Source organism: Neofelis nebulosa, chromosome 13 (genome assembly GCF_028018385.1).
Source record: "Neofelis nebulosa isolate mNeoNeb1 chromosome 13, mNeoNeb1.pri, whole genome shotgun sequence".
Classification (NCBI taxonomy): domain Eukaryota; kingdom Metazoa; phylum Chordata; class Mammalia; order Carnivora; family Felidae; genus Neofelis; species Neofelis nebulosa.
Genome location: NC_080794.1, coordinates 43,645,347 through 43,671,904, shown reverse-complemented (window position 1 = coordinate 43,671,904; position 26,558 = coordinate 43,645,347). Strand labels below are relative to the sequence as shown.

The following is a 26,558-nucleotide window of genomic DNA, read 5'->3' as shown; positions in this document are numbered from 1 at the left end:
GTCCAGAGATGGGTCAGGGGTCGGAATGATCGTTGGATGTGGGGGTGAGGGAGAGGGAGGTGTCAGGAATGACCCAGGCGTCTCCCCTAGCCCTCTGGGGGCCCGGCTGCTCAGCCGTGCTGAGCCAGTGGCTGCCTGAGTCAATAGGAATTGACCAGACCCCAAGGAGCACTGGGCCCCGCCCCCTAGAAAGCCCTGACGTGGGGGAGGGCAGTGCCGGCCAGCAGGCTGCCACCACCTCGGCTCTGTCCCCCTGCTGACCTTTCTCCTTTGTCAGCAGTGCCCTCCATCAATTCACCGGAAGGAGGGCCAGTGCGATCTCGCCAGGCTGCCTGGGCCAGGGCTGGGGGTGGGGGCTCACTCCACCTTCCTTCTTTTAAGGAAGAGGTCTCCAGAGCATCTCTAGAAAGCCAGGAGCAGAGGTGCCAAAGCCCTTAGTGCAAATGGGCAGAGTGAAGACTGGTCAGGGTGGGGGTGGGGGCACAGCCACAGTCCTCCTGCTGGCAGATGGGAGAGAGGGAGAGGAGGAAGCTGGATGGGGGTGGGGGTGGGGAACTGCAGCCAAGCTGTGGGGGATGGGCAAAGAGGACAGTCTAGAAGTGGAATCTGTGAGGTGGGGGAAGGGGCCCAGCGGGAGCAGGACCTCCAGAGCCCAGAGTGCACCAGCCAGCCCCAGAACCAAGGAGGGAGTCCAGAGGGGCGGGCAGGGCTTAGGATTTAGATGGGGCTCGCATGGTCAGCTGTCCTGGTGTGCCAGCAATGGAGAGGTGTGTGGGATACGGAACTCCCGGTACTAAAACCGGGGTGGTCCCAGGCCAACCCTAACTGTTGGTCACCCTAGCAGGGCTGAACCTAAGTTCGGGTTTTTAGTTCTACCACTTTCAGATTGTACGTGACCTCTCTGTGCCTCGGTTTCCTCATCTGGAACACGATGCTTACAAGAGCACCTTGTGCACGGCTGCCATGAAGATGAAGTTAAATAATGTACGTAAAGTACTTAGCACCTGACACAGCACCCGAAACTAACCATTCAACAAATGGCAGGTGGCCACGGTTATTACCACCGACGGCTCCTGCGATCTTACTACCATGAGGACTGGCTAATGCACCCTGAGTGCTCTCCCCGAGCCAGACCCCACTGTATATCTGTGCCAGTTTAATCTCACAGCGCTTACGGGGCAGGGGCCGTTACTACCCCCATTTTCACATGCAGAACTCACGGATGAGCTCAGCCACTGGCCTGGGTGCCCACGGCTAGCAAATACAGAGCCCAGAGAACCACTTCTGTTTCCACGGGGCTGACCCCACAGCCAGGGACCCGTAGGCCAGTGTCAACACGATTCTGGTTACACTGACCCAGGGCAAGAACTAGACAAACACACGGGCGGGGCAGGCCTAGCAGGCTGCTCTGGGGCCGTGTAGGAACAGGCAAGGGACCCCTGCTCCCAGGGAGACTGAGTCCCTGATCCTCAGTCTGGATCAAGACTGTCCCCTCCGGTCCGAACACATCAACCAAATTTATTAGGTTACTAGGGGCTGCTGATACCATAGCAAGAGGAAGGGAAGAGAAAGGAAAGCCCCCAGAGGTACTCAGGCCTCCTAGTGGCCCTGCGGGCCCAGCCGTCTTCATCCGCCACTCTGCAAATTACCTCATTTCATTCTGACAACGACACGACCAGATCACTGATGATGCCCACTTCACAGATGAGAACACAGAGGCTCAGAAACTTGCGAAGGTTGCACAGCTGGATTTAAACGTGTCCAGCTCCAAAGCCTGGGCTCCTCTTGGCTGCTCATGTAACAGGACGAACAGGCAGCAGGAAGGCAGGCGGCCACGACTTGTATGTCCGTGTTAGGACTTGAGGTGGGCATCAGATAACTCTGAGGATGAGGGGCACAGCCTCCCCTCCCCTTAGAGTTCAGGCAACCCTGGAGAAACTCTGGCAGCTTTAGAAAGGGGCCCAAACACGTAGGGGTAGGGTGGCCAGCCTGGCAGGGTACTACTGCACCCGGGGAAAAAGGGGGTGGGTGCAGGGGTTCGGGGAGGGGCCCATTGCTTCAATACCTGGGGGTCAGGTAGGCCTTGCAGAGACCTCTCAGTCTTTCGGAGCCGAGTGAGCAATGCCATTCCTGCCACGACCCCTAGGAAGTCCTCAGCGCCAGGAACCGCGTGCTCACAAAGCAATTAGCTTCCAGCACCCAGGAAAAAGATCGCTGAGGTGGGCAGGCAGGCGCTGACTGGGCAGGGGCCCCGGGAAGCTGGGCCTAGTTATTTTTAGCATCTTGATTCAAGAGGAAGGAGGCCCTCCTCCCCACCAGGTAAATGTCACTACACTGGCAGACCCAGCCAATTAAAGTAGCTGGAGGCAAGGAAGAGAGACAGTCCCCTGTGTGTTTTCGGCTCCTGGGCCCCTGGGCCCCCAGGGTGGGTCTCCCTTCCTCCACATCCTCTAGGCCCTGGCACATCTGCCTTCTGGCATGAACGGGAAACACTGGCTTGTCCCCAAAGGAGCTTGACTAGGGGCCTAGGGCCCTGGGTTTGAGCTCTGGCTTGGCGGCATGACCCTGGCCAAGTCTCCTACCTTCTCTTCCAGAACTGCAGTTTCTACAAAACGGGCACCCACAAAGCCCACCATTTCATTATTTACGAGGGTGAGAGGAGCCGGGGTCATGAAGAGACTTTGCATGAAGGCGGCTTGCCCTTCTTGCTGTGGGTGGTTGCTGTATTCTTGCAGAAGACAGTTCTGGGCTTCCCAAGCGGGAACCCAGGCCAGGTCCGGGCTAACAGGGCTTGAGCTGGCCGCTGTGCAAACTGCTGGGGAGATTTGCTCAGTCTTGGGTATTAGGAGTCGAAGAGCCTGTGGCTACCACCCTGCTCATAGGGAGAGGGTGAGAAAGGCCGCTGTGGGTCAGTGGAGGGACAGCAAACACAACCTGGGCTGAGCCCAGGGCTCCAGGGAGGGCCTGAACTCAGAAGGGCACCAGCACACAGAGCCCGCAACGCATCACAGGCCTGGCACGGGCATGCAGGGCTCAAATGATCACCTCCTTATGTCCGGCTCTGAGCTGGCCCATGCCCTTGCGGATGGCCACCCCTTCCCCCCTTCTCTGAGAGAAGAAAAGCAGTAGTTGGTGACAGAAAGGACAGGGGAGGCCCACCCTCCAAACTCTCAGCTCCAGAGTCTGCTCTGGGAGCCAGATCCTTAGCCCATAGGAGGGTCTGCCCCAGAGGGCCCGATCTCCCCTCCTCCCAGGCTGGGGGAGACTCCTGGCAAGCCCCTGGAGTCTGAGGTCAGCTCTCCCCAGCCAAAGAGAAGGCCTGGGTCCAGCACCAGTGCCCTTGCCCAGTTGCCCGCCAACTCCCAGGGAGCCTAGGATCCTGGCACCTGCCCACAGCCTCCCCAAAGGCAGGCCCTTCCACTGAGGCACTGCCCTGCTGTGTCTGGAAGTCCAGGGAGATCTGAGGGAAACTGAGGAATGGAAGTACGGCAGGAATCTGTTCAGGGATTTAGTAAGTTAGAAGCAAAGTGCAAGCTTCCTCCTCCTTCTGCCATCTGGCCTCTAGGGGGCATGTCCAACTCACTTCCTCACTGCCCAGTCTGTGCCCTCCATCCAGCCCGCTGATCTGCCCCTCACCCCTACTCTGAGTGCCTGCCTCAGGGCCTTGGCTCAGCTGGTCCCTTTGCTTGGAATGCTTTCAGTTCATAGTCACGTTCATTCTTCAGGGTCCGGCTGGAACTCCACCTCCTCCAGGAAGCCCTCTTTTTTTTAATGTTCATTTATTTATTTTGAGAGAGAGAGAGAAAGTGTGCATGGGGGAGGGGCAGAGAAAGAGAGAGAGAGAGAGAGAGAGAGAGAGAGAGAGAGAGAGAGAGAGGGAATCCCAAGCAGGCCCCATGTTATCAGCACGGAGCCTGATGAGGGGCTCAATCTCAGGAACCATGAGAACAGGACGTAAGCTGAAATCAAGAGTCAGACGCTTAACTGGCTGAGCCACCCAGGAGCCCCAGGAAGCCCTCTTTGACCCTAGACTCCCTTGGAGCCCAGATGTTTTTCCTAGATACCTGCAAATCCAGTGTCCTAGACTGTAGGCCTCTGGGCACCCTGCTGTGGCTCGGCAAAGGGCAGACAAGAGACAGGAGTGGTCCCTAGTTCCCTGAATCTATTTTCCTTTCTCACCCCCATGTAGATTGTCGGCTTTCAAATAGGGCCCTGACTCCAGAGCATTCTCTCTGCCCTGGCATCTGGGCCTGCAATCTCCAGCCCTCACTTCTTGCTAAACAGATAAGAAAGGCCCTAATGGTTAGAAGCCTTGGCAGGAGGTCATGATTATAGGAGGTGGAATACAAAAGAGGCTTAACAGAGCCAGCGGCCCATGCAAGTTCTCAGTGCCGGCTCTGGACGAACCTCCACAGACCCCTAGAACTTCCCAGGCCCCAATCTCTGTGCCCTCAGCCCCTCAGGGGTTGGTCCTGCCTTTCCAGAAACACCGCGCCCCATGGCCAGGTCACTACCACCACTGCAGGTCGTGGGCCCTGCCAGGGTCTACACCTGCTATGTTTCCAAAGCAGGGATGGTATACCTCCAATACAGATGCCACCCTGGCTGCCCCGCCCAGTGTCCGCTCCCTCCCTGCAAGGTCACTGAGGCTGGGGGCCTTGGACACGGCATGGTCGCGCTTGTCCTCATCCTAAGTGTGTGGCTTATGGACCAGAGGGAGACCAACTCCAGAGCTCTGACAGAGCCAGGTGAGCAAACATCAGTGGGAGGGAGAAGCGTCCATGGTGAGTAACACCCAAGGAATCCTTCTTGGTGTAATTTGCCAAATCCCAGCCCGTCCTTGGAGAGTCCTGTTGGTGGCCGAGGTCAGGGGTCCCTGTGGTGCGTGTGTAGCTCTGTGGACCTACAGGGGTGATCACACCCAACTGGAGAGGCTCACACCGGACTCTGGGAGAGCCAGAGGGAGCCCTAGACCTTCCCTCCCACCCTCAGGAAAGATGCCTCTTGCCTGGCCTGCTGGCCTCTTGCACCTGCCACGGTGATGCTGTACGGCCCTGGGCTGGTCTCAGGCCTCTCTGTCTCTACCATATCACTTAGGGTTCGCCCTGCACAGGGAGGGGTGCAGGTGGTGCCAACAGAGGGTGGTACCTGGGCAGCTTCCTATTCCAGCATTTTCCTCCTGGTAAAGAGCTCCAGCCCCTGGCCCAGGAGAGGCCCAGAAGTGCCTGGGGTGCTGAAGATGGCCTGGAGAAGCTGGGGGTCCAGCTAGCTGGAGTAAACAAGCCCCTAACCCTGTTCCTCCCTGCTGTCACCGTCTCTGGGTGGAGCTGGGAGCCCCACTTAGTGGGCCAAAGCCTGCCCTCCCTTCCTGTCCTTCACAGAGGAGCTGCTGCTCGACAGCCCTTTTGGCTCCCCACTCTCTGCAGGATCAAGGTCAAACTCTGGCCCAGCCTTTGAGGCCCTCAGGGGCTGCCTCAGCATCTGCCTCCAGCTGTGGCTGAATGAATTTTCCTCTCCAACTGGACATCCCACTGGGTGAGTCCTGCCAAGTTGTGCGGAGACCCCAGGAAGACCTTAGTCTTCCACTCCTCTGTGTAAGGATCCAGCCTCCTCCTCCAGGCAGTCCCCTGGCCTGCCTCCTCTAGTGTCAGGGAAGAGCTGCTCCTCCCGTTTCCTACTGCCTTCACCCATCAAGGGCCCCCTCCAAGAGTGCTCTGCACTGGAGACTCTGCGACATCCAAGCCCAAGGCTGTGCTTAGCCAGCTTCTCAAACGCAGATTCACTTTTGGATGCCAACACCTAACACGATACGGGAGCCTGGTAAATGTTCAGCACACTCTGGCTGACAGAGTGAACAGATCACTCAGAAACATGCAAGTACCTATCCGAGACAGTTTGATATAGTGGGGAAAATACAAATAAAATGTCAAATGAGCCTGGGCGGAATCCCAGCTCTGTACCAATAGCTCTGTGACCCTGGGTATGCCTCTTAACCTCTCTGTGCTCTGAGCTTCCTTATCTGTACAACAGGATAACCTCAGCTTCACTGGGTTGCTGAGTCCCTTGAGATCATTGCAGTGCATGACCCCTGAGCTGTCCCAGGCCTCTGGTTTGACTTCCAATAAATAACTGCTCAGAGAAGGGCAGCAGCTGCTTCAAGGTCACACAGAACGTGTGTGAGCAGGGCTGAGGCTTGACCAAAGTCCTGCCCAGAGAGCCTGCCAGGGCAGTAGCCCCGCTCTGCTGACCCAGAGAGTGTCCCACCTGTGGCAGGAATGATCAGGGGGCTGTAAACTATTTCCAGCTCCAGGCTGGGGTCAGGGTTGCAGAGGCTGGGGGGTGGAGGGGCCTGGGCTGCAGGCAACAAATTCCAGGCAAGGAGAGTGGGGTGTGCATTCTCAGCTGGCGCTGAAGACTGACAGGCATGCCACATGGGGACCCTGGAATGCCAGCTCTGCATGGCCCTGGCCAGGCCTGCTGTGAGCTGGGCTTGGCATTCAAGGTCTCTGCAGCCAGCCCCGAACCTGTCTTGCACCATGTAACCCTGGAAGTCTGCTGACTGACAGCTGATGGGTATGCATGGTGGCAGCATGAAGCCACAAACCAGGGGCTGAAGGGGCTGGCCAGGGAGTGTGGCCGTCACCCCAGGTCCCTGCCCACAGAGGTGTGATCGACAACTGTTTGCGATTACCTCACATGAAACTCAAATCCAGCCCAACCCCCATCCTGCTGTCTCCCTACGTCCTTTCTTAAATGACACCGACCATGTCACCACCCTCCTCCATGTGTCCACAGCACTCGCGTCAGCTCTGTCACCGTCCTCCAGCTGCTCGCCCACCATCAAGCCGTATGCTGTGGAGTGCTAGCCATGTTCTAGGCACCGTCGCAAGGATTCACATGGCTTAGTTCCCTGGATTCCTCACAACGCAGTGAGGTAAGTCCTATTCTTATCCCTACGTTAACACCGAGGAAACGAGCACAGAGAGGTTAAGCCACTAATCTGGCGTCACAGAGGAGCGGCAGAGCTACGCCCAAAGCTGAGGCCCAGAGTTCATAGCCTCGATTGTGTCAGTGCCCTCTGCCTTCATCCACCACGGGTGTTCAGAGCACCTTTTACAGAGTGCTGGCCACGTGGGACCAGCTATCATGCCCCCGGCCAGAAACCCTCTCTCTGTGTCCACCCTTTGTAGGCTGTATGGCCCAGACCAGCCGGGACCCTCTCACCTCTCTGCCTGATGTGGGACTCGCTCGAGCTCCGGAGCCACATATATCTGGCTCCAGTCTGCCTGGCTGTGGTGACTGGGCCAAGTCACCCTCAGGGAGGAAGAGGGGTGGGGCTTTGTCTACTCTAGCTGGCCAGACCTCCAGCTCCACCAGAGGCTGGAGCTCTTGACCAGGGGGAAAAGCCAGTCTTCCAAAATACCGAAAGAGCCCAGCGACCTCCCTCTGTCGCCACTGTCTGCGCCTCTGCCTGTTGTGGACCTGACCTGGGTCCAGGCACTAGCCTCTGTTCCCCGTTTAGCAAACGGGAACAGGACCTCTACAGGGCTTACTCAGTGGCCTGACGGAGTGTGCAAGGGCTTTGCACACGATAGAGAAGTCTACAGTGCACGACGTCATGGTGACTCCTGGAGGGATCCCAGGGCAAAGGTTGGGAGATAGAGGCCGGGCTCAGAGAAGGCTCCGTGGCGTCTTACCTACAGGAGTGAGTTTGCCAAGCAGAGACGGGTGTGCAAAAGACGACCAGGCAGAAGATTTGCAAACAAAACACAGAGTAGCTGTCCCACCGCCCCCTGCCATGGTGGGTTTGGCAAAGCACAGAAGAACTAGGCTGCCAGAGGTCAGGGAATCCTTGAATAGCACTGCCTGTCAGAGGGGCTGTAATCCCACCCTAACCGAAGCCATCGTCACGGGCTGCGGGGGACGACGTGGATGCCGGCACTGCTCTGAAGAGCTTGACATCTCCCCCCTTGGCAGACGAGGCTCCCACAGGTGACAGGGGACACGCTCGAGGTCTCTACTGGTGGAGCCAGCATCCAAACTCAGTTCTTGGCACTTAATCCCATGACCACTACCCCTATTACGGGCAGGGCTGGCTTCACAGGCAACTGCACAGGGCCCCACGCTTAGAAGGACTCACTCTTGGTTTCACGTGCTGCCGCCATCGCCTTGAAATCCGTAATCATTTATGAACAATGAGCCCCTCGTTTTTGTTTCACACTAGCCGGTCCCGATTCTAGTAAATTCTGACGGACGCTTACTGGGGGAGGAGGGAAGGGCCAATGAACGAACTTTTACTTCTCTGGGACATTGCAAGAGCCAGGCTCTATGCTTGGTCCGCCCTGTCCCTCCACGGCAACCCGGCAAATCTTTCCCCACCTTCTGGCTGTCTCCTGGAGGTCCTTCCCAGATTTCCTCCCCACACAGGGGCTAACCTCCCGCACCAGGCAGAACCCGCAACTCCCAGTGCCCTGGGAGCTTTGACAGGTGAGAAGCTACCGATCCCTGAATAGCTACTTCTCCTTGGAACACATCCCTCCTTGTGTGTGCACGTGAAGGCATCCCTGCGCGTGTGTGGGCATGTGTGTGCCATGAGAGCTTGTGCCTTTCTGCTGGGGAGTCAATGCGGTTTGTGAACGTGTGCCTGCGAGCACGTATGTGCATGCAAGTCTATCTGTGTGCGCGCGTGTATGTTTGGAGCATGCGTGAGTGATGTCTGTGTACACATGCATGCGAGGGAGTGCTCCTCCTACCTTGCTGCGTGCATCTGTGCGCGTGACCATTCATGTACGGGTGTGCACGCACAGCTGTATCCCCTGAGCATGCATGGGCAGGTTTGTAAGCATGTGTGCACCTGTGTGCACGAGTGTGTGTGCACTTGCATTCATGGTTATGGGTATGACTGTGGGTGGGGAGAATCTTCTGGGACTTCTGTGTGTATCAATATTTCTGCATGAGAACATGAAGCCCGCGTGTAACTATAATGCCACTCAAATCATCCTCCTCCTCGTGAAAATCTTGGCTCTCTCAGAGATACCTGACCCACCACCTCCAAGAAGCCTTCCTGGATGCCAGACTCCCCATGCTCACTCTATCATTAACCCCCATCCCACATCCTGGCAGCTTTCCCACCCTCATGCCCCCCCCCCCCCACCCTGGCCAACTGCAATCCTGACAACTTCCCTGCCTTGGGGTCTTATATTTTCATTCCTTGTCTGTGCCCGTTGCTCTGGCCCTACTTGAGGCATCTGACCTCTTGCTGTGGCTTGGGAGAGTCCCACTAGTCCCCCTGCTTCCAGCAGGGTCTTTCCAATGGCCTCTCCAATGCAGCCACCTTCATTAGGTACCTACCTGACTCAGAACCCTCCATGGCTCCCCATTGCCCTGGGGATCTAGTTCTCCAGCCTGGCATTTGTCGCCCTTTATAATCTTCCCATCCCCTTGCCAACCTCATCCCCCATCCTGCCAGGCTCTCCTACCTATCCCCTGTTCCTGTCTCCCCACAACGCTCCTCACTGTTGAGTTACCTCCCCCAGAATGCCCCCCTCTAACCTCTGAACATTGTCCACTCCACTGGTACGGGGCTCACACGACATCTGCTGTGATCTCCCTGCTTCTCCACCGGAGTGCAGAATGAGATGAGCCCCTTTCCCCTGTATCCTGGGGCCTGACATCATGCCTGGCATATATTAAGTGCTTAATACAAGCTAGGGAAACTGAATTAGGGAAGCCAAGAGAGGGAGAACCCTACCCAGCCAACATGCCCCTCCTCTAGAAGGGGCCATAGGTGTCACTTTGGTGACCCCAGAGGCCAGGCCTGGTCCATGTCACATCACATCCACAAATGAGTCACGACCCCAGACATCTGTAGCCACACTTACCTTGTAAAAGTCCCCTCCCTTTGCCTCGAGTTGGGTTAGGACTTAGCACTTCTGAAGACCCCGGGATTGCTTCAGCTCCTGCCCCCCAAGAAGAGGCTAGCAGAGGTGGGCAAGGCCAGGGACAGAATGGTCCAAGGATTAGGGGCCATATAGAGCCAAAGGTGAACCCCACGGGAGGCTCAGCCAGACATGGGACCTTGGGCAAGTTACTTCCCAACCCACAAGCCTCAGTTTTCTTGTCTATATAATGGAGAGGATACCAGGCACCCGCCTCACAGGTTGGTGTGCAGATGAAAGGAATTAATAGCTACACGGCACTTAGCATGGTGCCTGGCACACAGTGAAATGCTCAGCATGTCGGCAGACCCAGCATTATTATTCTCACGTATAGATGAGAGGGCCGAGGCTGCCAGCAGCGGAAGCACGGGACTGCTTAAGGCTACGTGGGACTTGGAGAAAGAATACATCCAAATCTCAAAGTCCCAGCCCAGGGCGCAACCCCCCTCCGCTGTCTGGCTCCATCTGAGAGGAGGAGGCCAGGGAAGAAGCGAAAACTAGGAGGTGAGCTCCATCCCCTCGTGCCTCAGTGGTGACAGCCCGGTCGCCCGCTCCCCAGGACCCACGCCGGCTGGTGTGAGCCACAGCAGGGGCCAGCCCGGCCCGCTCACCTGTGAAGGCTTCTGCGGATGGCCAGGACTCGAGGCTGCTCAGAGCGTCAGGGGAAGGAGGCTGAGGAGGGAAGATGGCTGTGGCTCCCGCGGTCCGACGTGGCCGGGCACAGCGCTGCAAGTCCTGCGGGACAGACCGGGAGGGCACAGTGAGCTTCAAGCTAACCTTCCCGGCAGCTCCCACCCGCTTCACTGACCGGCAGGCTCTGCCCGCCTGGGCTCCTCCGGCTGACCTGGCGCACCGAAGCGGAGCCGTTCCAGAAGCTGGGCGCTGCCCGCCCCCTCCCCGGCAAGGGCCTGTCTCCCGGACTTCGTGCTAGAGGCCTGGCCCCAGCCCCAGCGTGGGGGGCTGCCCCTCTGCGGCCCCACGCCACAGCACCAGCACCCCGGCACACACAGACCACTGTGCTGCAGCCGGCCGGGACCCCGGGACCCCGGGACCCCAGGACCCCGGGACCCCGGCCTTGGGATAAGTTTGGTGCTCTGCTCAGAGCCCTTTCTTCCACTCCTCTGTCTTCCAAAGCCCTGCTGGCCTTGGAGACTCTGCTCAAGTGAAGTGAGCCCTTTCCTTACAAATTCTGTGTAATTTTCTGAGCCCTTTCCACAGAGCCCTCCCTGACCTGCCCCTTCTTTCTTTGTTCATCACCCAGGGGCTTGGGGTCTGGCTGACCGGGTCTTCTCCGGCTTTCTGGAGGCCCGTTTCCTCCCTGGGCAGAGCTCCCGGACATCAGGAATGAGATCTAGTTTATCCTCTGAGGCTCGCAAGGCCAGCAACCGCTGGAGGGATGGACGGACAGACGAGTGAGTGATGGACGGACAGTGTGGTGAAGGTGTTCGGTGAACAAGAGGAACAAAACTGGCCAACCGACATGTGTCTTGAAATCAGGAAGCCCGCTGAGCTCTCCAAGGGCCTCCTGATGCCCTCCCCCCTGTTAGATTCTAGAATACAAGGCTCAGGTTGGTAAGAGGCAAGAGACTTGGTGATGGTGATACCCTTCTCTGCTGATTCACGAATGTGGAAACCAAGGCCCTGATGGGGAAAGGGTTTCCTCCCAGGGTCCCACAGCAAAAGACAGCCAAAGCCAGAAGCAGGCCCCAGTCTCTCTGGGGACTCCCTTGCCCACTGCCCAGAGCTGTCACGGATGGAGACCGCCATGGCAATCCCCTCTAGCTGCAGGCACCCAGCTTCCCTGAGTGTTGGGAGACCAGGCAGGCCATCTGATCGGATGGCCCTACGTCCCCCAGCCTGGAGGCCTATGGCTCAAGGTAGGCCCGGAGGGGACATTATAGAAAGCCTCAGGCTCAGTGATCTTCAACCAGGGGGAGACTTTTCCAAAAGCCCCACTGAGAGCTCACTCCCCTCCACAAAGCCTTTGCAGGCTTCCCAAACACTCCTGATGGAACATGCACTGGCGACCAGCTTGGAAAATAGTTTGGAGGTATCTCCCACCCTGTGGCTTATCAGCAACCCAGCAACTCCATTTCTTCATCTTTTTTTAAGTTTATTTATCTATTTTGAGAGAGACAGACACAGGGCGAGTAGGGGAGGGGCAGAGAGGGAGGAAGACAGAAAATCCCACGCAGGCTCTGCACTGTCAGCGCGGAGCCCGGCGTGGGGCTCAAGCCCACGAAACCGTGAGCCGAAACCCATGACATGAGCTGAAACTGAGAGTCGGACACTTAACCCACCGAGCCGCCCAGGCACCCCTCCATTTCTACATACACGTGTGCATGTGGGCACCCGAAGACGTGTACGAGAATGTTCGGAGCAGTGCGATTCATCATGGCCAAAAAACCCCCAAAGCTTTCCAAATGGCCATCAACCACAGAAGAGATAAACTGGCGCATCCATACAATGGAATGAACACCACACAGCAATGAGAACAAATGATCTGCAACCGTGTCCGATAATACAGAGAAATCTTAACGTAACAACCAAAAGAAGCCAGACACACTAGAGAACACCCTTAAGGGGTACATTTATAGAAAGGTCAAGAGCAGGCAAATCTACTCTGTGCTTGTGGTGGACTAAATATGGCAGCACATTCTTTTCCAGAGCAACTCCTAGCAAGAGGGGAGAGTCTATTCTCTACCCCCTGAATGTGGACTGGACTTGAGACTGGTTTTGACCAATAGGATTCAGTGCAAGGAACATTTTAGGACTTACGGAGGCCAGACTTTAAGGGGCGCACAGTTTATGGCCTTGGCCCTGTCGGAGGCCCGTCTCCTGTACGGAGGCCGCCCAGCCAGCAGCCAGCGCCTATGGCCAGATGTGACTGAGCTCATCACCAACCTTCCATTCCAGTCCAGCCGGCCCTTCAGGTGACTGGAGTCACGCGAGCCCAAGGGCCTCCTCAGAGGGACTGTCCAGGCAAACCACAGAATTATGAGACATAATCGATGGTGGTCGTTTATTTTAAGCCACTATGTTTTGGGGTGGTTTGTTGGGCAGCAATAGGGAACAGATAGCATGCTGTTGGAAATCAGGAGTCATTACCCTGGAGGGGAAGCAGTGAGTGGGAGGAGGCACCTAGGGGATTTTAGGGGGTCTGGAATGTTCTGTTTCTCGATTTGTGTGGTGGTTGCATGACCGTGTTCGTTTCGTACGATTGGTCAAGGTACACTTAGGATGTGCACACTCTTCTGCATGGGTGAAGCTGAAAAACACACAAACCTTGTGGAGTCCTCCACCTGGGCAGACCAGATCCAGCCCAGCCCTGGTCCTCCCACCTCACCAGCCCAGCCCCTGCCCTACTCATCTGGTTTCCCCCCACACACTCACCGCACCACCTCATACCTCTGCACCCGGGATGCCTTTCCTCCTCCCTCCACGATTCAAGCCTGAGGGCAGGTGGCACCTTCTCCTGGAAGCCTTCCCTGACTGCCCCAGGCTTTGCCCAGCTATCCAGATTCACACAGCTCTCTCTCTGGGGCTGAGTCTTCCTGAGCACGGAGAAGTCTTTGGCTCTGTCTCCCCAGCTCTCAGAGCTCTGCAAGCAGGAGCCCTGTCAGGGTTAGGTGACGAGACCTCCCCCCACCCCAGAGCGACGTCGTGAAGACCAGAGCAGATTTCAGGGGGTGACGGGGCCCTGGGGGAGTGCTGATTGCGAGATGGGTTGTATGCCCGCATCTCCCGGGACCCAGGCTTCTCCCACATAGATTGAGGGTGGGGCTGAATTTGGGGGTACAGAGAGGGTCTACAGAATGGAGGAGAGCTCGGGGTGGGGGTTGCCCCATTTTGCAGTCGACGGTAACACCTGTGAAATGCGTACCGCTCGTTCCCTCTTAATTGTCGAGTAAAATAAAAGAGCAAGGCTGGCGTGCAGTCGGGCGTTCATCTCTGCGGAAACAATGCAAACGGCCAGGCAAAGCAGAGGAAGTGCTGAAACGCCAGACAGATGGGGCATCGGCTCTACTCGAAACCCTTGGAGGTATTGACCTGTCTCTCTCAGCGCCTGGTGAGGAGGAACCCCCACTCGGCCCCGGCTCCCGGCCCTTGGGTGACTGGGGTCTCAGATGACCCCCAGCACCAGGGCCTCGATCCTCGATGCCCCTCTCTGGGCCCCCCGCGCCATCTCTGCAGCTCTCTGTTCTTCATGGACATGTGACCTTGGGGGAGTCCTCAGTTCCCTCACTGGCATCCAGAGGTCTGGCTGAGTCGACGATCTCTGATGAGTCACATCTTTGTCTCCACAGCAGGACTGGCCCCTGACAGGCCAAGACGATTGGGAGGCCCAGGTCTCTTTCTGCCTCCCTCCGGGCCCCCACTGTGCCAGTGACGGTGTCTGCCCAGCCCTCCCCACCCCCACGCCCGGGCTACCCTGGACGTTTTCTCTGATACCCAGAGTGCTTTGCTACAACAGGAAGCTCCTTGCCCAGCAGAGAGGCGTAGATAAGCCAGGGGATGGCCTGAATGGGAGAGGGCAGGTCATCAGGGCCTAGGAGAGGGAATCTGTCCTGCGGAAGAGGTTAACTACACACACACACACACACACACACACACACACACACACACACGGACAGCTAAGTGGGCCCAGCCTAATAGCAGAAGGGATTCTGGACTGGAGCACACTTTCCACAGGTGGGTGTGCGATCTCACAGAGTGGTGAGTGCACTGTCCCCAGAGGGGTGCCAACAGAGGGAGTGGCCACGTGGTGCTGTGGGTGCTGTAAGCGTCGGAACTAGAGCTGCACTCTCTCTTTCCCAAACTCCTCTGATGATAAGGATCACCTGGGCTGCTTGGTAAACCCACAGCTTCCCAGGCCTCTCTCCCTGGAGAATGGACGTCTGTGGCTCTGGAATGGAGCCCAGAAATTTAAATTTTTAACAAGTCCTCCCAGGTGATCCTTTGCATCTGGAAAGTTTAGGGGAGCACTGGCAGATGACCTTTCTGGTCCCCTTGGGCCCCGAGATTAGTGACTCTGAGCTCCCCACTCCAGTGCCACCCCCACCCCATCTGGAAGCCACGGCTGGCAGCAGCCGAACTGCATCATTAAAATAAAAATGATTTAAAAGCTTTAGAAGGGGGCAAAGATGTCAGGGGGAGGGGGGATTTTGAGCCCACAGTGGTCCTAGCTGAAACTCCTTTCTAGCCCCCCTGGGCCCCCCAGAGTCATCCAGAAAAGCTCAGCATTGAGGTGAGGGGGGGCAGCGAGCTGACAGCTGTTCAGCTGCTGCTTGGTGAGACCCGGAAAAGCAATTATCTTGCTCTTAGCAGAGAGGCGCTGGCTTTTTCCCGCCCCCTCCCTCCTCCCTCCCTCCCACCTTCACACACACACACACACACACACACACACACACACACACACGCACACACGCACACACCCAGGCCACCGAGGCTGCTGGTGGCTCTGAACCCGCCTCCCCCCACCCCCAGGCTCCAGATTCCTCTGACTCGCTCAACCTCCATCCTCAGAGCCCGTTTCCAACACTTAAATCATTTAGCCCGCTAAACCGGAGACGGCAAAATGGGTGCTATTTCTTAAAAACATACAGAGAGCGTATTAAATTATTGATAGCCATTAAACAGGGGGAAAAAATTAAACAGCTCTCAGCTCTTATCAATCATTCATGCAGTTTCCACTGGGGTGTTTTCTGGAGAGTGATCACACGGCCAACCCAGGGAGTCGGCTCCTGCCAGCAAGGAAGGCGCTGGGCTGCATGGAGGCGGGGAGGGGTCCACAGCAGCCCCCAGCAATTATGGGGGCCCAGGCTGCGTGCGGGGGGGGGCGGGGCGGGCCTGGCACAGGGAGGTCAGCCTCTCTGCTGGCAAACTCCCTCTTCCTCTCTCTACCACATCATTAACAAAGGGACACTCCAACACAGCCTTTGGGAACCCCTTCATTAAATCCAGCCCGCTTTTCCTGAGTGCCTACTATATGACAGGCACCACGGAGCAGCAGTAAGCTCGACGCACCCACACCGGTAAACGTGGGGGCCCTCTGCAGGGAATGGGGGGGGTCACACTACATCGTTCTAGGGGCTGTGATGGAGGTCCAGCAGGTGGCTCACGGGAACAGGGGACAGCTTCGGCTGGAGGGGGGGGGGTGGCGATTTTCAGGGGAAGGCTTGGCCAAAGAAGTAATTCTTGGGTAAATTCTCGTCCAGAGGACGAGTCTGGGAGGGGCATTCCAGGAAAGCATGAGCAAAGGCACTGTAGCCTAGCTGGGCCTGTGTCTGAGCACTGATCCTGTCAACAGCTCTGCATGTCTCAGTGGCAGTTACCGGCCATGTGGGGTTAGGGGCTCGGCTGTCACTGCAGCCTCTCCTCCAGGCACTGTTCAAACCCAGGCCAGGCCCCCCATAGCGTGGACAGGCAGGAGGTTAGGGTTCACCCCAGCTACCCAGGGCAACAGGGCAACGGCACCTCCACCCCCGTACGCAGATCCATTTCCTGCTTCTGACTCAGGACACCTAAGCCAGTGTGACGCAGGCCATGGAGGCCACAGAACAGGGACACTGCTGGTCTCCCGGCCACAGACGGGTCTGGCAGAGCTACTACCCTTTGGAGATGAGCTCCCTGCAGCCGCTGAGCTGTGCCAAGGACCCAGGCACCAGGGCTCGGGGAGCCGGCAGATACCCGATACTGCCCCGCCTCTCCTCTTGGGAACCATCTACAACCGGGGGCCATTTGAGGCTCTGAGGCCAGGCTGGGCTACTGGCGGCCTCGGGGAACAAAGAGACAAGGCCCCTGCTGGCCCGGCACACCAGGAGAGCCGCATTCTTGAATGCCTGACAGAAGCTCTCACTTCTCAGGAGCCGGGAAGAGGTCCTGCCAAGTGTTGATAGCACCCTCGCCAGAGAAAGCTGCTGTCACAGGGAAACATTCTGGGGAGAGCGCTGTTTACCACCAACGCCTGGGACTGTCAAGAAATAATCAGAAGAAATTAAACTTGCGAAGTTGAAGATAGAAAGGAAGCCTCCTCCCCAAGCCCCCGGACGTTTCAACCTGCAGGATCAGGCTGCTCTCTTTTGCCTGATTTGGAGAAACACCCTTAAATCAGCAGGGGGTGGGTGAGTGGCTGGGACATGTGTGCAGCCAGCCGGGACTAGGAGAGGGGGACGGCACTGACCCTCCCGTCTCTGGGCCTCCGTTTGCTCATCTGCAAAGCAACAGATACGCATTCGGACTCGGTAGGACCACGTGGTCATACAGCACAGGGGTAACCTCCAGGCTCTCTGTCCAGTCTGCAAGGAACACACAGTCCCTCAAGGTCACGTCAACACCCCCGCCTTGCTCACCTGAAGACTTGGGGTGGCGGGGCCGGGTGGGTCTAAAAAAGTCATCGGCCATCTCCCTGTCTCTACGTTGACCCTCTCAGCAACCCCACCCCCCCGGATCACTACCCGTAACCCCTTCCCTCTAGCCCACCTCCCCCCAGGTGCAGGGACCTATGCAGGGCTTGGGCCTGACCTGGCACAGACCAGGGTGCCAAGAAAGGTTTGCCGACCGGCAGAATCAAGACACGAACGGGTAAATGACCCCCCAAACCCAAATCAAACGCACCTCTCCCTGCTCAGGTCCTGACTTCTCATTGCCAGGTCCTCCCAAGTCCTCGAAGCCCTTTACCTGTGAGTTGAGTCCTTGCTTCTAGACATCTTTCACACCCTCCACACTCCAGCCACACCACAACTACTCAACCTCCCTGAACAACTTCCCTTGGACTTTCATGCCCCAGGGCCTTTGCATGTATTATAGCTTTCTCCACCTAGCCAAGTCCTGCTCTGGGTCAAGCTCTATTTCCTCCCCCTGGTAATCGTTGCAACCCCTTTCCACATTACACTAAACTGGATTCTGTTCACACCTCTCTGAGCCAGACGGGGGGGGGGGGGCACCGTGAACACTTGGCACATGGGGTTAGAGAGGGGCCTCTAACTTTACTGCATACAAACCAACCACTCCAGTCCTTGGCCTACCACCCATAATCAGTTCTTCCTAATGGCTAACCTGCATCACTCCTGCTTTAATTTTAAAAGCCATTCCCTGGATAGTGGGTAAGACGTCCTCAGCCAAGTGTAAATGAGACCGTATTCTTGGAGCTCCCAGAGCCGATGGAAGGGGCAGGCTTGGGAATTTCCAGGCAATGGCCAGCAGAAATTGGCCACAAATGAATCATTAACTCTCGAGTCGAGAGCTCCGAGTGCCTGGTGCCAAAGTCTCGGGCTCTGGCCTTGTGTGGGCCACTTGGCCTCGCCTGGCTCAGGCCTGAGGGGGGCCCCGCCCCTCGCTGGCCATCTGCTTCACCCCACAGCCACTGGTCACTGAGAGCCGAGGCCATCTGGGCCAGAGCAGTCCAGATGTCTTATGGGAGAGGGCATGCCTTTCCCTAGGAATGACTCCAACTTCCCACACACTTCTCTCTTTCTGGAACGCCACCCCTTCCAGAGAGCTAAATCCCCCCTGTCCTTCAAGGTCTGGCCCCAGCCTGGCCTGCCTCCCCTCTTCCCTGCCCATCTGGACCCGTCTTGGCCCCCACAATCTCTGAGCCTTTACAGCCCTGGCCTGGCCACCAGGGGCTCATTTCTACAGCAGAGCCCTTGCCAGGATGGGGACTCTGCACCTCTTCTGGACCCCAGAAGCTGGCATGGGGCAGGGCACAGATCAGGGAGCCCACGCGGGCTAGGGGTTGCACGTGGGCTCAGTCTGCAGCCAGCAGAAGAAAGCGCCTGGGTTGCTGGAGGGATCTGTGGTCCCATTTACCTCAAGCGAGGCATCGAGTCCTCCTCTGGGCCTCCTTTTCAGGGCCTCGGGCCAGCAGAGGTGTGGTAGAAACAAGAGTAGAGGCATCGGCTGGCCTCCCACTGGGGAGGCAGGTGGCTGTGCTGTGGGGGGGGGGGGGCGGCCCCTGACTCCCAGGAGGCAGGAGAGGTCAGCACCGACCACCTCCTTCCCCAGGGCACCACCCTGCAGGCCAGGGTGTGATTCTGCTTCACCTCCTCTAAGCTGCCCTGTTCTCAAAGGGCCTGGACTCTTGGGTGAGAACTGACAGACGCGAAGTCTGGAAACATAGATGCTATTGTCATGTGATGTCAACAGGTCACTCACTATGCGTTCACCTGTGTTTCCAAACTCAGCGTCCACGTACGTGGCAATCGGGCTGGCAAAAACACTAACAAACACCCCGGACTTGAGCGGCTGTTGTGTGTCAAGCTTCGCGGGCCATCCCAGCCCTCCACAATGCACATTTCTCCCGGATGGTCCCAGCACACTACGGGACCCACCATTACTACGCCTGCTTCAAAGAGGAGGAACGCAGGGTTCCCGGAGATTCAGACGAAGGTGAAGTACGTGCCGACGTCCCACGGCTACCGCGTGGCAGGGGAGTCACACGGAGGCGCGTGGCCCAGGCCCACACATACTACCCGCCTCTGCGTGCCCAGAGCCCCTCATCTTGCGTGCTCAGAGCCGGAACAAGTGTCACGGGCACCCCTACTCCTCGGGGCCCACTTCTTACCTGATCCTCCCCAAAGCCCCATGAGATGGCCAGGGAGGGTCACTATTACCACTTCACAGACTGGGAAACTGAGGCTTGAGGTGGGGAGGGCTTGGACTTGGCCGGCAGCTTTATACTCCCCTAACCCTCTCGCTGACCCCACGAAGTGGCTGCTGCTGAAGCCGCTTTCCAGATGGGGAGGATGCAGAGGACAGGCTAGGCAACGCTGGTTCGCTCCCGTGCACTGGCAACAGAGGCTGGGTGTGTGTCCTGATCTGCCTGACTCCCGACTGGGCTTCTCCCGTGACACGGGGCTGTTCCCAAGGCCTGGCACAGTGTAAGTGTAAGCCTGTGAACACAGTGGGGAGAGGAGATTCAGGTGCACCACATGGGGGCCCAGGGCCTGGTGCTGTGTGCCGCCCCTCCCCACCCTCAGCTTCTCCCTGTGGGAATGGAGAACGGGCTGGAGGGCCTCTGAGCGTGTGCCCACCTCCCCACTTCCCCACGGGACTCTGGACCAGGGCACTCTCCGCATTCATTTACCACAGCAGAGTCTCAGGACAGGGCATCTCAGCCGGTCACGCCGGTCGCCGTGTGTGCATGCACGTGTGGGTGTGTGAGTGTGGATGGCATCGATCTGAGGGCGACAGGACGAGTGTGCAAGGGGAGCAGGTGGGCAGGCGGCCATCCGCAGGACCGTGTGAGAAGCCCCACGCTGCCACTGTGCTCACGGAGGCAGGCCTGTCCAGAACAGGCCCGTAAATCAGGAAGCCGCCTGCCGCAAGCATTAAATCACTGTCTCTGGGACACAGCACTTAGAGGGGGAAGCGGCCAGCATCGGGCCCAGGCCCACCGTCTGGGTAGGGGGTGGAAGGGGGAGCTGGTGTTCGGCTCCCCATCCACACCCCCGGATCAGATCTCTCTCCTGCTAGCCCACTAGGCCCTGCCTCTCTCTGCTTCTAACCGCACCCCCCCCCCCCGCCCCGTTCTACCTTTCTTCCCCTGCTCTCAGCTGGAGAGACTCCTAACCTCATCCCCTAGGCTGAGGGCTGCTCTCCCAGCCGCCTAGGCGTGCCGGGGGTGGGGGCGGTGGACAGTCCACGTCTGAGCAGGAACACTGGGCTGCTGGCAGCAGTCGGGGGGATCTGGACCTGGGACTCACTCCCAGCTGCCCTCCCGTGAGTCACTTCCTTCTCCTGGCCTCACATTCCCTGTCTGTAAAGTGGAGGCTGGAACGGGCCCTCGTGGGCTGCTCGTCCTAAGGATCTGACGCCCAGGGAAAAGATCCTCCGTGGAGGCTGATTAATTATGACTATTAATAATACAACCATCTGTATCTCGTGGCAGAGCGAGGATGATTAAAACGGCCCCATGCCCCAGCGGCAGAATAAATGGGTCTCCGGGTGGGCTGGGATGTTCACACCAGGCGTCCAAGCAGATCCACGGTGGCTGTGTGTTGGAGAGGGGTTGTTTATACTCCACTGCACAGACAGATGCAGAGAGGAGACAGACAGGCAGGCAGACAGACAGACAGACGGCAGGGAGCTGGCTCATCAGCTGATGAGAAAGAGACAGTTACCTTGTGCCAAGGTTCTTGGGCAGGATTTTCTCCGCCCAGCACTGGAACAAACCAACCTTGGCCTTCCCACTTCTCCTGAACACTCACCACACCCCCAGAGTAGAGCCCAGAGGCCTCAGCTGCAGAAGTTAACAAGGGGGTGGGATGCAGATACCCTCTGTCCAAAGAAATCCCGGACGCCGTGATCTGCCAGGGCCAGGCCAGACCCCTGACCAGTGCTCGAGGACCAGACCCGGGGGCCGCCCATTTCATGCCTCTGTGCCCTGTACGCTCAGGTCCCCCACCTGGCAGGCCCTCCCTGCCCTCCACAAGCCCTCCCCTAATAGCCTCCCTCTGACGGCAAGCCTTTCTCAACACCCCGTCATGCACTGGGACTGAGGCACACTGTCTCTCCTCCCACCACCCCATGGGGCCCAGCACACCCCGGGCCTCGATCATCCACCTAAAATGCTCTCTTGCTATACATATCCACCTCTCACTTCACATTCACCAGACCATGAGATGCTCTTGTCGACTCACGTCTACAATTCCTCAGTGCCCAGCATGGAAAGGGAGCCCCCGCACTGCCCGATGGAGCGAACACCACCAGCTGGCCCCTGAGAGCCCTCACCCTGAGCCAGGCACTGGTAAGCTGTTAATGGTCACAACAGCCCTGTGTTGTATTTATGCCCATTTTATAGACAGAGAAACTGAGGTACAGAGAGGTCAAGGAACTTGCCAAAGGTCACGTGGCCAAGAAGTGGTTGAAATGCAAAGCAGGCCATTTGGCTCCAGAACTCTTACCTACTAGGCTACAAAGGCTCCAAATGAACAAAGGAAGGAAGGAAGGAAGGAAGGAAGGAAGGAAGGAAGGAAGGAAGGAAGGAAGGAAGGAAGGAAAGAAGGAAGGAAAAAAGGCAGGGAGGGAGGAAGGAAGGAAGCTAGTTTGAACATCAGGATGCATAAAGTCTTTTGAGCTTTCTTTGTGTGTGGAAGACAAAATGGCCAGGAGAGGAGTGTCATGGGTCAGGCCAGGTCTCTGCATTAACTAGCTGTGTGACCTCAAGCAAGTCACTTGCCAACTCTGGGCCTCGATTTCCTCATCTGTAAAATGGGGGCATCCTACTGTCCAGATATGGTAGAGTGAGCACACTGCAGACGACAAAGCATGATCATGATGCCTGTCTACACGGCAGCCAGCATTTCCAAGCCAGGAGCCTGCACACCTACTCTGGTGGGGACCCCAAGAACAACGGATGAGGGATATGAAGTCTTGGCAGCTTCGTGGGTCTGTCAACACACTTCCTGGGCACCTGTCCCCTACGCAGCCCTGGGCTAGCCATGGAGGGGTGGGGGCCTGAGCAGCACATGGGCTCCACCAGCACAGGGCTGGGTGCTGACCCTCCTGGCCAACGGTGTGGTTCGGGGACGCCCCCTGCCTAACGGGCTGCGCAAGGAGCACCTGCTTTGTTCCAACAGGCGCTTCCGGCTCCATTGCCGGCTGACCAACATGTCCGGTGCTGGCGACGCACGGCGGACGGGGGCCAGCCGCAGGCTTGGAGGAGCTCCCGGGTGACAGGAAGGCAGGTATGTCACTGAGCTCCCTTCCCACACCATAGCAGCCACTAGCAATCAATCCCCATACTCTCAGAGTCCAACGCGACCTCAGCGTGGCTTTTCTAAACAGCACTCCAGGCTGTCCCTCCCAGGTGGAGAGGAAAACAAAACCTGTGGGATCTGACCTCCCCGTAGGTGCAACAACCACTACCGGCTGCCAGCAGGGCCCGCCCCCTGGGGGAGGGGCTCCCGCGGCTCCTCCCTCAGGAAGGGTCCTGCGGTCAGAAGACAGCTTCCCAGAATCGAGAAGGTGAAGGAGCTGGAGAAGGCCCCAGGTTTCCCAGCCGTCGACCCACCCGGATTTTGTCAATCCCCCCTGCCGTCTAGACGGCTGTTGGTTCAATGCCATTCTGGGGATCAACTCGGTTTTTGTTAAACTACATTTGTTTAAAACAGAACAAAACAAAACAAAACTTTATAACATAACCTTCCATACAAAATCAGGAGGGGCCGGGGAGGGGGTGGCCCGGAAGGTTTTTCTCAGTCGTGACTGATGTAGCGCATGAACCCCTGACAGTCACCTTTGTGCACCTCTAAGGAGCACAAACGCACTTCGGTGATGCTCGCCTGCTCTGAGAGGAGGCAGGTAACGTGTCTCTGTTACACAGATGAGGAAGAAGTGAGAGGCTCAGAGAGGTCAGCCCGCTGGCCCGAGGTCACACAGCCGTGAGTAGCAGAGCGAGGCCTCTGACGCGGACCCTGTGACTGAGCGCAAGGTTCTTTCCTCCCTGCTGCCACTATCCGCTCCGTGCCACTGGGAGTCACTTAGGCGGAGGGAGTCACTCTGACCCGCGGCTGGCGTGGTAGCGGTTTTTACACCTGAGGTTAACAACTGTGATTGAAGAGGTTATTTGTCTTAATTTTCGGGAATCAGTTTCTCAGGGAGGAGATAACTAACACATCGGGCTTGGGAAGCTAGTCTTTTTAGAAAATATTTATAGCGTTTCGAGACAGTTTGGTGGCAAATGGATACAGCATCTGCTATTTTCCACACGTTCACCACAGCTCCAAAACCCAGAGCCATCAAAACACACACACACACACACACACACACACACACAACAACAACAACAACAACAACAACAACAACAACAAGCACATCGGTGTTGATAGGAAATCAAAGCCCATCCCTTCTTTGAGAAATAAAACACAAAACAAAACTGTTGTGATTTCAGAGCCCATTACTACCTCTGGTTGGAGCCCCAAGGTGCCTCTGCTGGCAATACCTAAGGCTAATGCTCAGAAAGCCAAGGCCAGTGGGCCAGTCCCCAAGGCCACAGTGAGGTTCACTGCCTCCAGAGTTAGGTTTGGCAGGACTCCCAGGCCCAGGATTGTGGCTGTCAGAGGAAGCCCCAGCAGCAAAAGAGCCCTCCCCTGAAATTTGGATTCTGGCTATAAACTGAAGACGGACAGGGAGAAGGCAACCTCCAAAACCAAAGACATTTTACGAGCAGCAGCCGAGCCTCTAAAGTCGCTCTCCTCACGTTACCTCAGTAGTTATTCATCCCTCCGAGGTCAGCGACGTCTATCACCCCATTTTGCAGATGGCAAAACTGAGGCTTTAAAACTCCTAGTGATTTTCGTGAGGACACAACTGCTTGTGTGGTAAGCTGGTCCCTCTGGCCTTCTGCAGGCAGCCCAGCGTGTCCGACGAACCTCCTGGGACCATCCTTCAAGTGGCTTCTGTGCTATCCTCATTGGTTCCCCAGGTCCCTGCAAGGCATCTCCGCAGCCCAGTCTTTACCTGCACCACGACCCTCAATACCAATCCTCTGTACTCAAAATGCAGCATTTGAAGCTGCAGGATCCTGAGAACCTTTCACTCCATCCTGGTGTCTCAGGTGGGAATTTCGAGGCCCAGAGAAGGGAGGGAACATATTCAGGGTCACACAGCTGGCTGATGACAAAAAGGAGGTCAACCAGGTTTGCTGTTAAAAATCCGATGTGTGTTGGGGTGCCTGGCTGGCTCAGTCAGTAGAACATGTGACTCTTAACCTCAGGGCTATGAGTTCAAGCCCCAAGTTGGGTATAGAGCTTACTTAAAAAAAAGAAAAATCCCAAACGTGTTGCTAACTCCCACTGTCCTTGGCATCCTGGTTCAGACACACGAGGAGTCACTGCTACTTCACAATAAGTCAACCCAGCTGAGAACAAGGCTTGGTAGGGACACCCGGGGCCTGGGTCCAGCCAACGGCAAAGGGTGCTCCAGTGTCCCCCAGCAGGGCGTCTTCCGGTCCATCCAGCCCAGCCTTTTGGGCAGAGCCTTCAAGCCCCTCTGCCCCAAGGATGCAGGCACTGCCCCCTCCCCGCCCCACACCCACTTCGAAGTCAGGGAACCGGAAGGCCCTCGTCCATCATGCACCGGGACAAGACCCCAGGCCAGGCCCCGAGGGAGCGAACGCCCACACAGCCTGGCTGGAGGCTGGCAGAGAGCCCCCGGGAGGAGAGCCATGACAGACTGGGGCCCGGCCTTTCCCATGCGGCTGCTCCCGGGGCAGCCCTCTGCACTTGAACGTTGACAGGTATTGCAAATGCCACGCATCCACAACAGCTTCCATCCCCCACATCTCTTCCTCCTCTACCCTCTGCTGGCCCCCTCTGGATCAACTGCCCTCTCCCCAGCACCCCCCTCCCCCCACCACGACCACCCAGGCATCAAATCCAGACGCTCCTTAATTCGGATGCTCCCCCTCAGCCAAGCCACCTGCCACTTCCACGGTTCCCTCCCTGGGCTCCAACCTGCCCACCTCTCGCCAGCTCCTTTGCCTGAACCAGGGCAACAGCCCCTCTCTGGCCTCCCACTCTCACTGCCCTCCTGCTCCTCTTTGCACCCATGGAGCAAATCTTTTCCTGTTTATAGCCCTCTCCCAGCCATCCCCAAGGCCCTGTGCGTCTGGCCCCGGTCCACCTCAGCAAGTATACTGCCCGCTCCTGCGGCACTACTGCCTTCCAGCCCCCGCTGGTTTTCCTGCCCCACGGCCTTTGCACCTGCTGCTCCCTCTCGCCACCTCCTCCCCTCAGGACAGTCCGTTCTGCGTTATTTCAGTTTCTCAGGGGGTCCTTCCTGATAGCCCTGGTCTAAAACACACGCCCCTCCTCCACCCCAGCCACTCCACAACTAACTCCGTATTAGTCCCGCATCGTGCGGATCACGGGCTGATTACTGTTGCCGCGTGTCCTTATTTGTTATTTGTCTCTTGTCCTCACCCGGAGGACATTAGTCTAGGAGGGTCAGCACCTTGCCAGGCTGGCTCCCTGCTTTATAGTCAGTGGCCAGAATAGCACCTGGCACAAAACTGATGCCCAGTGAGTGTTTTTTCAAGGAGCGAGTGAGCATCCATGATCTCGTCAGCTCCCCCGCCCCACCCCACAGCCAGGTTGGGAATTAACTCACCTCACTGATGAGGGCATAAATGAGACACCAAGACGTGCCCCGCATGCCCGGGAGCACCCAGTGGTGAAAGCGGTAGCATGTTCACTCGGGACCGGGCCTCCTGATGCCCAGACCAAGGAAGGTACAAAGATCAGACAATAAGAGCCCGTGGAAAAAAGCATGAAATCGTGTGGCTCCAATATTTCTCTTGCAACTTGAAATGTCGCCTCTCTGAAAACCACATCCTGCCCCTTGTGAGCTGGGCTTGGCCTCAGCTCCCGGCCGTGGGCAGCCTCGCTGAGATCCCCCACCCAGCTCCTTCTCTTAGCGCGTCCCGGAATCCACTGGCCCAGCCCTGAGGCTGCTGGCGGGAGAGGGGGGCAAAGGAGCCCTTGTCTCCCTGGTGGGGCAGGAGGAGGGGGGCTGAGCCAAATGCAGGTCACGCTGTGGTGCCCACAGCCCTCCCAGGGCTAAAAATAACTATGTTTACACACTTCCAGAGCTGGGATGTCTGCCTCCCTGTCAGGA

General features: G+C 57.4%; 1 protein-coding gene across 5 annotated transcripts in view; it reads right to left on the bottom strand.

The window, feature by feature from the left end:
• Positions 1-26,558, bottom strand: part of ZMIZ1 (zinc finger MIZ-type containing 1) — a 233,843-nt gene that overhangs the window by 176,213 nt on the left and 31,072 nt on the right. For all 5 annotated transcript variants that reach the window (XM_058696816.1, XM_058696812.1, XM_058696813.1 and 2 more), the window contains exon 2: positions 10,550-10,673. The gene's annotated coding sequence lies outside the window, so the exon portion shown is untranslated. The remainder of the gene's footprint in view (positions 1-10,549; positions 10,674-26,558) is intronic.